The following is a 12,625-nucleotide window of genomic DNA, read 5'->3' on the forward strand; positions in this document are numbered from 1 at the left end:
AGAAATAAAATGGAAGGCTGAGTCAACCTTGAGCTGGGGATGAGATTTGAACCGCTGACCTGCAGTCAGCTTCAATGGCCTGCAGTACTGCACTCTACCTGCTGCGCCACCTCGGCTCTTTAAAATATCAAGTCTTCCAAAATCATTGAAGAAATACAAATGTGAAGAAGTATCCAGTATTCCTCCTACCCTCACGCAGGGAGGAATGAGGAAGACAGAGGGGAGGCCCAGCCAGCAATAGCAATAACGCCAGCATTGGGCTGCAGCATGAATGGTCCGATACACCAGTGTTTCCCAACCTTGGCAACTTGAAGATATTTGGACTTCAACTCCCAGAATTCCCCAGCCAGCATTCGCTGGCTGGGGAATTCTAGGAGTTGAAGTCCAAATATCTTCAAGTTGCCAAGGTTGGGAAACACTGCGATACGCCATCCCAGGAGGAAAAATTGAGATTTGCATGCGTTTCCGCATCCCCAACGGGTGCATGCACGCGTCCGCATGAGATTCAGCTTCTGCGCATGCGCAGGAAGTGAAATCTCGTGTGAGGATGCTTGTGTGCGAGAGATTTCACTGATTTTGGTGGGTTTTTTGCTTCCACGCATGCATGGAAGCAAAGAAATCGCCGAAAATCGGTGAAATCTGTCACACGTGAGATTTCCCTTCCTGCACATGTGCAGAATCTCACACCGATGCCCATGCGCCCGTCATTGGGAGCACACTAATAGCACTGGCGACGGGGAGCCTTCACTGAAGAATATGATGCACATCCTGCGCTCCACAGTTCTCACATAGGACGTTCTCAGCAAGAAGAAGGAAGATGTTTAATCCAGCACACCATTTCTCATTATGGTGAACAAGGTGCTTCTGGAAGGACCATGGTTAAATTACTCCATTAACTTTGCCTGTCGCCTACTCTTTGCCCAACACAGTCATCCACACCAGAATCTCAGCTGTCAGTTATCCGTATCAGAACCTTAGCTGTCAGTTTAAAAAGGAAGCTATCAAAAGTCCTGGCATGCAAGTTTCTTTTTTTATTTTAATAAATGATCTTTATTAAATATATACTTTAAAAAACATAAGAAAAACAAGACTTAACTAAGGTACATATAATGCTTAATAACCCGATCATACGTATCATATTCAAACAAAGACAGAAGAAAATTAAAAAAGACGTAGTGAAAAGACGTAATAGAGAAAGGAAGGAAGGAAAGAAGGAAAGAAAGAAGGAAGGAAGGAAGGAAGTTATAGAAATGAGAGGGGGAGAAGGGGAGGGTGCAGGCTATTTAGCTGGCAATTCAGTAATATACGACCTGTGGTTTAAATGTGTAGTTGGAATAAATTTCCCTTCGCTTTTATTTGCTCGTAGTGTAGTACTAATTATTTTTAAATAAATATAAATAATGCATATCTATGCATGCAAGTTTCAAGCCCTTAAGGGTCGCCTGAAATGTGGAAGAATGTGGCTCATGCTTAAAAGCGGGAAACCTATCTCTGAGGTAAATTTCTTTAAAGATGGAGGCTCTACACGTACTTTTCATAGCTGATAGCTTCTGAGAGTCAGGAATTACAGAATTCTAAAGCCTACCTCCCACCAATCTCTTTATACCAATCATGGCTTTACCGCCCCTGTTTTCCCTTTTTTAAAACTGAAAAGTTTCAAAAACACTATCTCAGGGGTATCAAACTCAATTTCACTGAGGGCCACATCAGGGTTGTGTTGGATCTGGGGGGGGGGGGGGCATAGCGAGGGATGGCTTGCCAGCTCAACGTCACTCCTCTTGGGGGCACGTGTGGTGGCCCAAATGCTCTGCCATTGAAAAACAGACTCCCAAGCTCCGTTTTTGGCTGGCATGGGCTCCTGCAACCCTCTCCCAGTGAAAGTGGAGCTTGGGAGGCAGTGATAATAATAATAATATTAATAATATTAATTATTGGGTGAGATCATCCAAGGACATGGGGTGAGGTATCATCAATATGCCGATGATACCCAGCTTTACATCTCCACCCCATGCCCAGTCAACGAAGCGGTGGAAGTGATGTGCCGGTGTCTGGAGGCTGTTGGGGCCTGGATGGGTGTCAACAGACTCAAGCTCAACCCAGATAAGAGGGAGTGGCTGTGGGTTTTGCCTCCCAAGGACAATTCCATCTGTCCGTCCATTACCCTGGGGGGGGGGGAATTATTGACCCCCTCAGAGAGGGTCCGCAACTTGGGCGTCCTCCTCGATCCACAGCTCACATTAGAGAACCATCTCTCAGCTGTGGCGAGGGGGGCGTTTGCCCAGGTTCGCCTGGTGCACCAGTTGCGGCCCTATCTGGACCGGGACTCACTGCTCACAGTCACTCATGCCCTCATCACCTCCAGATTCGACTACTGTAATGCTCTCTACATGGGGCTACCTTTGAAAAGTGTTCGGAAACTTCAGATCGTGCAGAATGCAGCTGCGAGAGCAGTCATGGGCTTACCTAGGTATGCCCAGGTTACATCATCACTCCGCAGTCTGCATTGGCTGCCGATCAATTTCCGGTCACAATTCAAAGTGTTGGTTATGACCTTTAAAGCCCTTCATGGCATCGGACCAGAATATCTCCGAGACCGCCTGCTGCCGCACGAATCCCAGCGACCGATTAGGTCCCACAGAGTGGGCCTTCTCCGGGTCCCGTCAACTAAACAATGTCGGTTGGCGGGCCCCAGGGGAAGAGCCTTCTCTGTGGCGGCCCCGGCTCTCTGGAACCAACTCCCCCCGGAGATTAGAACTGCCCCTACTCTCCCTGCCTTCCGTAAAGTTCTTAAAACCCACCTTTGTCGTCAGGCATGGGGGAACTGAAACACCTCCCCCGGCCACGTACAATTTATGTATGGTATGTTTGTGTGTGTGCTTGTTAATATAGTGGGGTTCTTTTTAAAACTATTTTAAATACTTAAATTTATTGAATCTATTTGGATTTGTACGATTGTTTATATTTTTGTTGTGAGCCGCCCCGAGTTCGCGGAGAGGGGCGGCATACAAATCTAAATAATAAATAAATAAATAAATAAATGATAAATAATAATTTATTAGATTTGTATGCCGCCCCTCTCCGGAGACTCGGAGCGGCTCACAACAATTACAATATAACAAATCCAATAATAAAAAGACATCTAAAAGCCCTTCATTAAAACCATATATAAACTATGTGGGCCCAGGGGTGTCTCAGTTACCCCATGCCTGGCGACATAGGTGGGTCTTCAGTAACGTACGAAAGGCAAGGAGGGTGGGGGTGGTTGTAATCTCCGGGGGGGAGTTGATTCCAGAGGGCCAGGGCCGCCACAGAGAAGGCTCTTCCCCTGGGGCCCTCCAGACAACATTGTTTAATTGACGTGACCCGAGAAGGCCAACTCCATGGTACCTTATCGGTCGCTGGGATTCGTGCGGCAGAAGATGGTTCCGAAGGTATTCTAGTCCGATGCCATGTAGGGCTTTATAGGTCATTACCAACACTTTGAATAGTGACCAGAAACTGATCAGCAGCCAGTGCAAGCCGCGGAGTGTTGACGATACGTGGGCAAACCTAGGAAGCCCCACTATAGCTCTCGCGGCCGCATTCTGCACGATCTGAAGTTTCCAAACACTCTTCAAAGGTAGCTGATGGGCTGCTGCCCTTATCGGAGGGGGTGTGATGCAGTGGGGGTAGTACGTTTATGCACTATTTATTGAGCATTAATAGGGTTTTTTTATTGTCCTTCCTTCTCAAATACCTTAGTATGATCCTTAATTACTTTTAAAATAGGAAAACATTAAATGGTATGTTTTTACCCATAATCATTTTAATCATTATCTAGAACTGAACTTTTTTTATAACAATTAAAGAAAATTGAGCTACTTGCCTAATCTGTTATCATACTGAACCTTGTGGGTTCAGTACAACACCTTAAAATGTTACTGTGCTCCTCAACAAATAATGGTGTCTATCATTTGTCCTTTTTGTGGCTACTCAAATAATGTGGCTATTCAAATAAAGATTTAATGAACTCAATCTGTATAGTCTGGAGGACAGAAGGGAAAGGATAGACATGATCGAAATATTTTAATATGTTAAAGGGTTAAATAAGATTCAGGATGGAAGTGTTTTTAATAGGAAAGTGAAAACAAGAATGAGGGGGCACAATCCGAGGTTAGTTGGGGGAAAGATCAGAAGCAACGTGATAAAATATTATTTTACTGAAAGAGTAGTAGATACTTGGAACAAACTTCCAGCAGACGTGGTTGGCAAATACACAGTAACTGAATTTAAACATTCCTGGGATAAACAAATATCCATCCTAAGATAAAATACAAGAAATAGTATAAGGGCAGACTAAATGAACCATGAGGTCTTTTTCTGCTGTCAATCATCTATGTTTCTATGTGACTTAATAGAAACATAGAAGACTGACGGCAGAAAAAGACCTCATGGTCCATCTAGTCTGCCCTTATACTATTTCCTGTATTTTATCTTACAATGGATATACCTGTATGTTTATCCCAGGCATGTTTAAATTCAGTTACTGTGGATTTACCAACCACGTCTGCTGGACGTTTGTTCCAAGGATCTACTACTCTTTCAGTAAAATAATATTTTCTCATGTTGCCTTTGATCTTTCCCCCAACTAACTTCAGATTGTGTCCCCTTGTTCTTGTGTTCACTTTCCTATTAAAAACACTTCCCTCCTGAACCCTATTTAACCCTTTAACATATTTAAATGTTTCGATCATGTCCTCAACTGAAAGAGTCCAAGCACCTATTTGAAAACATATCTTGGTTGGTAAGCCACTCCCACCCAATCACATGACCTTTAAGTCATCCCCAGTCACATGATTGTCAAGCCACTCCCACCTGGTCACATGATCATCAAGCTATACTCACACAATAAGCCACGCCCACAGTGAGGTAGTAAAAAAAAAATTGCAGCCCTTCTCTGTTGGGGAGATGCTCGCGTGTGGCCCTCCCAAGCTCAATTTTCAATGGCAGAGGGTTGAAGGAGCCCGTCCTTGAAGGCAGAAGCACTGCAGGCTGGTCCTTCGCTGTTTCCATGGCAGCCTCGCGGGCCAGATCTAAGTACCCCGTGATTGAATCCGGCCCCCGGGCCGTGAGCTTGACACCGCTGTACTAGCTTGTCCTTCAATGCATCAACTGCCTGGTTTGATCATACATTTTTTGCCCCTTCCATAACTCTACTACTATGTGTCCTTCAAAATGAAACCAACCAGAATTGTGTGACCTTCAGTTTGTGTTTAAGAGACAGTTAGATCTGGGATTCTTCTGGCAGCCTCTGAAACCAGGGAGAATCCTCACCAACTCCAAGATTTATTTTACGCTGTACTTTATAAACAAAACTTTCAGAGCGATGTGCCATTACAAATGCACGTATATCAAAAATCATTTTAAAAGGAAGCATTTGATCATTAGTCAACAGGAGAAGAGAAATCACCAAACTCTTCAAAAAAAATGCCTGCCGGGGTAAAAATGTCATCTTAAGTAATTAAGTAATAGCTCCAAAGAATAACATCTCTATCACCAGCACACTTATGCAAGTTTGGGCAAATTTTAAACCTATTCAAATCCCTTTTTAAAATCCCCTACAATTAACTAAGGCAAACAATCTTATATATACTTCCCTAGATAGCAAGCCGCTTTGAATCCTGGAAAAATTACTTTCCAATGAAATATATACCCTATTTTCTCCAAAATAAAACATCCCCTGATAATAAACCCAATCGGGCTTTTGACGGCATGGCAATAAGGCCAAGTGCTTATGTCAGGGTTCAAAAAATATACTGCTCAAAAAAATAAAGGGAACACTGAAATAACAAATTCTGGGTCAGAATGAATGAAATATTCTCATTGAATACTTTGTTCTGTACAAAACTGAATGTGCACAACAGCATGTGAAATTGACTGTCAATCAGTGTTGCTTCCTAGGTGGATAGTTTGATTTCACAAAAGTTTGATTTACTTGGAGTTATATTGTGCTGTTTAAGTGTTCCCTTTATTTTTTTGAGCAGTGTATATAAGACGGTATTATTTTCGGGAAAACACGGGTATAAAAACAGGGCTGCGTGACCACACACATGCCAAAAAACAAGCCTGGATATTATTATTATTATTATTATTATTATTATTATTATTAATTAGATTTGTATGCCGCCCCTCTCCGAGGACTCGGAGTGGCTCACAACATGAAAAAACAGTACAAATCCAATATTTTAAAAACAGTTTAAAACCCTTAACATGAAGACAATCATACATCTCATGCAGACCATACATAAAGTGGAAACGGCCCAGGGGAATCAATTTCCCCATGCCTGACGGCAGAGGTGGGTTTTGAGGAGTTTGCAAATGGCAAGGAGGGTGGGGGTAGTCCTAATCTCCGGGGGGAGTTGATTCCAGAGGGTTGGGGCCGCCACAGAGAAGGCTCTTCCCCTGGGTCCCTCCAGACGACATTGTTTCGTCGACGGGACCCGGAGAAGGCCGACTCTGTGGGACCTAACTGGTCGCTGGGATTCGTGCGGCAGAAGGCGGTCCCGGAGATAGATAAATAAATAAATATGTAATTAATAAATAAATAAATATTCAATAAATAAATAAATAAATAAATAAATAAAGAAAGAAAGAAAGAAAGAAAGAAAGAAAGATGTGTTGACTTAATTTACAAAATTAAAATCAACTCGGCACAATATTTGCACTTTACAGTACAGTGTTCCCTTGGGTTCAAACTTTGCGAAAAGTCTATACCAGGGTTTTTCAAAAATATTAATTAAAAAAATACTTCACGGGTTTTTTCCCTATACCAAGGTTTTTCCTGCCCGATGACGTCATATGTCATCGCCAAACTTTCATCCGCCTTTAATAGATATTTTTTTAATAAACTTTAATAAATAAACATTGTGAGTAATAATCTAAATGGTTGCTAACGGAATGGGAAATTGTAATTTAGGGGTTTAAAGTGTTAAGGGAAGGCTTGTGATACTGTTCATAGCCAAAAATAGTATATTTACTTCCGCATCTCTACTTCGCGGAAATTCGACTTTCGCGGGTGGTCTTGGAACGCATCCCCCGCGAAAATCGAGGGAACACTGTAATAGAAAAGGCATCTAATATGGTCTCCAAAGTTGTGATAATACAAAGTATTCAATGAACACTCTTCTCTTTCACAATGGACGCTGGTAGCCACGATTATCTTAACTGAGCCTCACTTCCACCCTGGAGACAGTGATGGTCCGTATCAAACACAACTAGCTGCTTTAAAAAAAAACACCACCAAGGAGGAAACACAAAACATAGACAGCTGCAAGCCAGACATCTGGCTTGCCATTAGTTGGCAGCAATTGATTAGAGTTGGGGAGGGTTAATTTAAAAGCATTTGAGGAGAGTATTCCCAGAGCTCCAAACTCACAAGTGTGTGTGGGGGACTGGCAACCAGATGGGGTAACATAGAAATAGAAGAAACATAGAAGACTGAAGGCAGATCATATACTATTTCCCGTATTTTATCTTACAATGGATATATGTTTATCCCAGGCATGTTTAAATTCAGTTACTGTGGATTTATCTACCACGTCTGCTGGAAGTTTGTTCCAAGGATCTACTACTCTTTCAGTAAAATCATATTTTCTCATGTTGCTTTTGATCTTTCCCCAACTAACTTCAGATTGCGTCCCCTTGTTCTTGTGTTCACTTTCCTATTAAAAACAGTTCCCTCCTGAACCCTATTTAACCCTTTAACATATTTAAATGTTTCGATCATGTCCCCCCTTTTCCTTCTGTCTTCCAGACTATACAGATTGAGTTCATTTCCTGATACGTTTTATACCTAAGACCTTCCACCATTCTTGTAGCCCGTCTTTGGACCCGTTCAATTTTGTCAATATCTTTTTGTAGGTGAGGTCTCCAGAACTGAACACAGTACTCCAAATGTGGTCTCACCAGCGCTCTATACAAGGGGATCACAAACTCCTTCTTCCTGCTTGTTATACCTCTAGCTATGCAGCCAAGCATCCTACTTGCTTTTCCTACCGCCCGACCACACTGTTCACCCATTTTGAGACTGTCAGAAATCACTACCCCTAAATCCTTCTCTTCTGAAGTTTTTCCTAACACAGAACTGCCAATGCAATGGGTAAGAGTTACTTCTTAGGTGACTGGATGAGCTTGGCTGAAATGCTATTTTCAGGGCGGATCACATTCAGCTCCAGAGTTTCACCTCATAACATATAACATAGCCAGCTAAAAAAGAAAGGAGAAAGCTTACCCGACACAAATTCCTAATTCTTATGGGCAGCCCCGCGCACAGAATGCTAACCCTGGGAGATCTCTGCTGCATATAAAGCCCTATTTTTACTGCCCTATTTGCAAATAAAATAAAATAAAATGGATTGAATGATTTAATGCCTCTTGAGAATTTCAGAAGCTAGAAGGATAAGTAGTGGAAACTGAAGGCAAACAAGACCGTTTGGAGTCCATCTCTTAGTCAAACAGACAAACTGTTCTGTCTTAGTGCCGAGCCCCAATAATCAGATTCACACAAATTGTCTAACTAATAAAAGGATTTAATGTTTACAAAAGTCTCAGTCTTGTAAGAGGCTTTTCAAAGGGAGAAGCAAATGTAGTCTTATCGGTTGGCCAAAATCCCAAAGCGAAGATAAACATGGTAATAATTACCAGCTGCAGCAAGAGTTCCAAGGCATAGTTTTCAGAAATTAACTGGAAGACTGAAGCTCATTAGCAAAGCTAAGAATGTGCTCTTTTTGCAACACGAACTGAATTCAAGAGTCAAGATGAGATCATTCCAAAATGAACGACGTTGTTTTCTGCAACAAGGCGGAGCATGCCTGATCCTTAAATAGTGTGAGGGTGTGACCCAATAGCCAACAATACTACTCATGGGTCAATATCCTCTTAGCCAACCATTCTTTTCTCTTAAATGCCCTCCAAACTCTGGCATCTAGAAGAGGCTCCTCCTTATTCCTTGAGTAACTCAGCATAGGAAATGCTAAATCATTCTAGACAGGAAGTGCAGAAGGCTCTGGTTGTTCTGACTCCGACCCATCATCAATTTCACTGTCACTCTCAGGTACCAGCAATACAGGACTCCTGCATCGCCCCTCTACAGTCTCTGCGTCCTCGGAGTCCATAACTATTTGCGCAGGACACGAGTGAACCATCACCACAAACACACATTTTTTTAATGGCAGGACCATGGGAATTTGAGGGATTATTATAATCAGGTATGTTGGCAAAAGATTTCAGGAGGAAAAACATGGCACAAAAACCCACCCTTCCCCTCTTGAACACCAAGACCAGGAAAGGGGAGAGGGGCGGCATACAAATCTAATTATTATTATTATTAAGAAGGAGAAGGAGAAGGAGAAGGAGAAGAAGAAGAAGAAGAAGAAAGAAAGAAAGAAAGAAAGAAAGAAAGAAAGAAAGAAAGAAAGAAAAGAAAGAAAAGAACAGGATTTACATCCAGGATAGAAAAGAAAAACAAGATGACAATTTGTGGTGGGTGGGAGATGGAGGGTGTAGAGGGTGTTCAGGAAAAAATATCTTAAACTTTAAAATAGAGCCTGGAATAGAGACAAGTTGGTGTAGTCGTAAATTTGAAAGATGCTCAGAATTCACCAAGAAAGAAATGTGTATTGGGAAAAAGGAACAACTGAGGACATTTCCAAGAAGGAACTATGCAAAATTAATCACAACAGAACCACAGAATTGGAAGGGACCTTGGAGGTGCTCCAGCCTAACCCTCTGCTCAGGCAGGATACCCTATACCAGTGATGGCAAACCTATGGCACAGGTGCCACAGGTGGCACACGGAGCCATATCTGCTGGCATGTGAGCTGTTGCCCTAGCTCAGCTCCAACGTGCATGTGTTTGCCGGCCAGCTTAATTTTGGCTCGTACAGAGGCTCTGAAAAGGTGGTTTTAGCTTCCAGAGAGTCTCTGGAGGGAGAAAGCCAAAGACCCTCTAGGTCAGGGGTGTCAAACTGGCAGTCCATGGTCCAGATGTGTCACGTGCAGGCCACGCCCATCCCAGCTCTGCAAAATGTCACGTGATGGCAACGTGATGCGGCGAGTTTGACACTCATATGCTCCTGATCATTCTTGGTTGCCCTACAACTCTCACAGCCGACAGCAGCTGTCTGCTAGAAATTGTCATGCATTTTGCTTGCTTTGAAAATGATTTGGAAGATGTATCTTGGAACGTACTGAAAGGACGGCTCTCTCTTGCTGTTCTTGAATACAGCCACACTTTTTTCATGCTCACAGGAAAAGCTGAAAAAAGTTGGGCCGCTTTCACAAACAGCCCCAAAACAATGCTCTGCAGTCAGGTGGTAGAGAACGCAAGTAGGATGTTTGGCTGCATAGCTAGAGGTATAACAAGCAGGAAGAGGGAGATTATGATCCCGCTATATAGAATGCTGGTGAGACCACATTTGGAATACTGTGTTCAGTTCTGGAGACCTCACCTACAAAAAGATATGGATAAAATTGAACGGGTCCAAAGACGGGCTACAAGAATGGTGGAAGGTCTTAAGCATAAAACGTATAAGGAAAGACTTCATGAACTCAATCTGTAGAGTCTGGAGGACAGAAGGAAAAGCGGGGACATGATCGAAACATTTAAATATATTAAAGGGTTAAATAAGGTCCAGGAGGGAAGTGTTTTTAATAGGAAAGTGAACACAAGAACAAGGGGACACAATCTGAAGTTAGTTGGGGGAAAGATCAAAGGCAACATGAGAAAAGATTATTTTACTGAAAGAGTAGTAGATGCTTGGAACAAACTTCCAGCAGACGTGGTAGATAAATCCACAGTAACTGAATTTAAACATGCCTGGGATAAACATATATCCATCCTAAGATAAAATACAGAAAATAGTATAAGGGCAGACTAGATGGACCATGAGGTCTTTTTCTGCCGTCAGACTTCTATGTTTTTATGTTTCTCTCTTGCAAGGGCCAGAAAACTTCCAAATTATTTTGCAAAAAGTGCACAATCCAAGTAATTATCTTCATCTTGGACTTAATTCCCTCTCATTTCACAAGGCAAAGTCATTCTCGTTTTCCTAGGCCTTCTCAAATAGGAATAGAATTTGCAAGGAAGACGTACCAATAAAGGAATATATTTTTTCCTAGATGAACGGATGTCAATGATTTTTTTTTTTGCCCCTCGTTACGATTTCAAGGGTTTTAAATAACACAGGATTAACATTAACTTAGCAGGAGCACTGCTTCAAAATGCCCGATATTCACTCTTGGATGGCGTGCCTTTCAAAGATGCTATCAGCAAATATGATCTAAACAGGAAATGTTGATTTATCCCTTTGGACTCAGTGGCTCATTAAAGTGTTTTACCTGATGAGTTTTAGTTAATAATTTGGCTGGGGTTATTTTAAACAGCTGAAAGAATCTTAACTTCTGTTAAGAATCTTCATCTATGTAGATAATCATTACACAGAGCAAAAACATCCCTCTTTTTGTCTAGAAATCATTACAGTATTACTCTCTAGAGGTGTCAGCAAGTTCTTGAAAATTTTCAAACCAATGTGAAGCAAATCTGTATGGCGGTTCTAACTGTATAGACATTCTATTACATATCTCTTTTAAATATTTGTTAAATACTTTTGACAAAAAGAACAATAATCATAATTTATGTAAATACGAACCCCTCATCATACGAACTTTTCGAGATACGAACCCAGGGTTCGGGATTTTTTTGCCTCTTCTTACAAACTTTTTTTCACCTTACGAACCTGCCAAGCCGCCACTGAGATGCCCCGCCTCCGGACTTTTGTTGCAAGCCAAGCACAGGTTTTTGCGATCCTGGGATCCCCTGAGGCTCCCCTCCATGGGAAACCCCACCTCCTGACTTCCACGTTTTTTGGAATGCTGTAGGGAAATCCCAGGATCGCAAAAACAGGCGCTCTGCTGGGCAGAGTAGTGCGGACAAAAACAGGAAGAAAAGACTCGTGGAGCTCAAGGGAGGAGAAAGGTGTGGGGGAGATGAGGAGAGAGAGGGGGGCAAAAACGGGAGGGAAAGGCTCATGGAGCTCAAGGGAGGAGAAAGGTGTCCGCTCAGCTTTGTCTGGCCGCCGCTTTTTTTTTTAAAGCCTTAATATTTTGGATTCTCCTAATGGGCTTGCACGCATTATTGGCTTTTCCATTGATTCCTATGGGAAACATTGTTTCATCTTACGAACTTTTCACCTTAAGAACCTCCTCCCGGAACCAATTAAGTTCGTAAGACGAGGTATTACTGTAATCTTAAATCTCTAATGCAGTGTTTTTCAACCAGTGTGCCGTGGCACACTAGTGTGCCGCGAGACATGGTCAGGTGTGCCGCGAAGCTCAGAGAGAGAAAGAAAGGGAGAGAGAGAGAAAATAAGAGAGAAAGAAAGCAAGAGAGAGAGAGAGAGAAAGCAAGAGAGAGAAAGAGCGAGCGAGAGAAAGAGAACAAGAGAGAGAGAAAGCAAGCAAGAGAGAGAGAGAAAGAGAAAAAGAAAGCAAGAGAGAGAGAGAGATAGGGAGGGAAGGAGAGAGAGAGAAAGACATAGAGGGAGGTAGGGAGGGAGAGAGAAAGAGAGCAAAAAAGAGAGGAAGGAAGG

The 12,625-nt window shown here is 42.4% G+C and overlaps 1 protein-coding gene across 1 annotated transcript in view; it reads right to left on the reverse strand.

The window, feature by feature from the left end:
* Positions 1–12,625, reverse strand: part of PGPEP1 (pyroglutamyl-peptidase I) — a 69,785-nt gene that overhangs the window by 47,373 nt on the left and 9,787 nt on the right. The gene's annotated exons all lie outside the window — the stretch shown is intronic.

Source organism: Erythrolamprus reginae, chromosome 1, assembly GCF_031021105.1.
Source record: "Erythrolamprus reginae isolate rEryReg1 chromosome 1, rEryReg1.hap1, whole genome shotgun sequence".
In the NCBI taxonomy this organism is placed as follows: Eukaryota; Metazoa; Chordata; class Lepidosauria; order Squamata; family Dipsadidae; genus Erythrolamprus; species Erythrolamprus reginae.